Genomic DNA, 2,798 nt, shown 5'->3' on the forward strand with positions numbered 1-2,798 from the left:
GATATTCTCAGTTTTCATTACTATTCCGCATGTATTAAGGAGTATTGATTTTTATTATTATTATGATTATGTTTTTAAAGCTTGATTTAAATACATTCACAAATACACCATTCGTATGCGTTTTAACCAAAGAACCACATAAATTTTATTTTTAATTAATTTACTTAAAAACATTGCAATAATTCTTAGAAGTTCTTTAAGTAGTTAAAATGTACTGTTAGTGTTGTAGTTTTATTGGAATGATTATTTTTTAAAGGCAGATTAGTTTCTATTTACGAATTAAACTAAGTTGGTATAATTGAACGCACTTATAAAACTTGTTATTTATGTATCATGGGTATAAGAGGAATTTTTATCTATGAATCATCCCGCGATCTCATCTCAACTGTCCTTATCTGTCTATCATAGACATATATTAATGGACGTGCCTTAGCCGTATGTCGTAAAAATTTTTTGGCTCGAAAAGTGAGGGAGATGGCGTATAGTTTCGGACTAGTGCTATCACTTTCATGACGCACATACGCACTATCGTGAGAGAGATGAATATTGTCCGAAACTTCGTTCCATCTCTTTCTTTTATTGTACCACAATTCTGACCGCTAAGGCGTGTCCATTAGTAAACGTCGATACTGCCTATGTCTTTGTCTATGGTCTACGATTCATCTTGTTTCCTTGTATGTATCTTGTCCAATCTTGCCTTCGGTTTTCGAGAAGGCGACCGGTTACTCTTGTTGCTGTACATAAACGAAGACGACGCTGGAAGGAATTTAGACGTAATTCTTATTTAATTTTCATTTGATTATGTGGAATAGTTTTCTGTTTAGTGATTGATCGGTTTCGGTTACCATTGCTTAGATCTTTTTGGCGTGAATGTCTTCCGTGGCGATTTGGTTTTGTGCTTCAACGAGGGGTTCCATCTCGGTATCTTGCCTATCCTCTCATCTGCGAATTTTTATAGATTCATGGTTTATTTGAGGTTGAATTATTACGGTTTTGTAAAAATTTTTTGAATTTTCGAAACAGGTTTCGGCGATGATTGTAGATTTTTCATATTAATTTGACCACGCCTCAAAAAATTGCTTTCGTTTTATAGGCAAAATACGTAAAATATTTCTCAAAAATATTATTCTGCCTTCAAAATTCAATATTGCCCTTAGAAAAAGTTTTATTTTTGTCTTCTTATTCTAGAGATTGGGTTTTAACTTATTTTTTTTTTCCCCTATAATATAGGCTTGCTTTGAGCTAATATCCTTGGATCATCTGGATGAACTACTTAGCTATGGAAAATCTGTGGCAGAGACATATTTCCAAAAATGCTTTTAACAAGCTGCTGGTCGAGAAATTCATGTTAACAATGGTAACTATTATTAATAATAAAATAAAACCTAGTGAACATGTAATTTAGTTGTTTCAACAGGTTTCCATTAAAACAATAAATAAACATGGTAATTCAAAAGAAGTCTAAACGTGGAGAAGCACACTTCACACTTCTTTCTCTTGGACTTGAAAAGGAGCTATTTTATGTTGTATTTAGGAAATGGTTTGTAGTTTTGTTAATTGTGGTAGAAGTTATGGTTCTTAATATCTTAAAAAAAAGTATGTATGATGAAACTAACATTATATTGTTTCGATAGGTTATCATTTAAACACATTAAATGAACAAGGGGTCAAAAAATAAGAAGGATTCGAAATCTAGAGAAGTGGAGTCCCATTAATGGTTCTTCTACTTGGACTTGAAATGTGAAAATTCATTCATTCAAATACATGCAGTCAAGTTGATGTGTATAAAGTTGCACATGCGATATTCTGTCATGAGTAGAATTGATGCCACGTCGCCATTTTTAAATTTACTTGCTCTTTGGTGTATGTTTCTATTGTATTTAATATTTTACTTCATTTAATCCCTTCTTTAATTAATACTGTAATTAATATTTTTTTTGTCCAATTTTTGCAGATCGTGCAACAAATGAGAGAGAATTAAAGCAGATCATACTGAAACAACCAAAGTCTACAATGGTATCATCATTCTTGAATTATATTTTTGATTTGCTGTTTTCGTCTTCAATTTGCAACATGATGATGTGAATTTTCAACNTAAGGACTTATAAAAGTTAAAAATAAAACACCTGTAAGACAATAAAATCAATAAAATTTCAAAGCAAATACAATAAAAAGCATCATATTCTCTACATAAACTGTCATACCATTATTATCTAATGCAAGATTAGAGAAAAAAGCACCCTAACCTTCTGTGGCTTCCCCATCTCCCCTTATAGCTACCCTATCCACCCAAACGAACATTAATTTTGAAAGTGTAAACAGATAATTAATTTAAGTAACAATTATGCCAAAAAATCAGTTTAGAAACATTTTAAATATCAACCAAAGTAATGATTAAAAAGATATACCAGTTTATGTAGTAAAAAACAAAATACCTGTAAAAGAAAGACAAGAAAACAGGAAATTTCAAAGAAAATACAATAAAAAGCAAAGAATAAAATGATGTCTTCGTTCTTCTTAGGAAACACGTCATTATCTGAAAGCGAATAGTGCAATTACAAGGACTAACGACAAATACTAATAGCTTTGGTAGAAAAGATCGGACAGATTTCGCCAAGGCAAGCTGGGCAGTCGCCTATTGCTCCTATTCCAGATAACCCACTGTACCCCGTCTGAAAGGAAGTAACGCTAGAGTAGACTCGCGAAAAGTGTATAAGACACTTTTAAGATCAACTAAATAGCTAAGCCCAAGGGAAGTCGTTCGGGGAGGCCCTCCCTAATTCCACAAGGGTGAGAAG

The 2,798-nt window shown here is 32.4% G+C and overlaps 1 long non-coding RNA gene across 3 annotated transcripts; it reads left to right on the forward strand.

Moving 5' to 3' along the window:
• The first annotated feature begins 1,145 nt into the window (after positions 1-1,145).
• LOC112904388 lies at positions 1,146-2,088 on the forward strand. 3 transcript variants are annotated; one of them, XR_003231073.1, is made up of 4 exons: positions 1,146-1,357; positions 1,418-1,540; positions 1,635-1,863; positions 1,955-2,088. It is a non-coding gene; the product is annotated as an uncharacterized LOC112904388 (long non-coding RNA). The 3 variants fall into 3 exon arrangements; XR_003231072.1 differs by having other exon boundaries at positions 1,406-1,863; XR_003231071.1 differs by having other exon boundaries at positions 1,418-1,863.
• The last annotated feature ends 710 nt before the right edge of the window (positions 2,089-2,798 follow it).

Source organism: Agrilus planipennis, unplaced genomic scaffold (genome assembly GCF_000699045.2).
Source record: "Agrilus planipennis isolate EAB-ADULT unplaced genomic scaffold, Apla_2.0 scaffold109, whole genome shotgun sequence".
Classification (NCBI taxonomy): Eukaryota; Metazoa; Arthropoda; class Insecta; order Coleoptera; family Buprestidae; genus Agrilus; species Agrilus planipennis.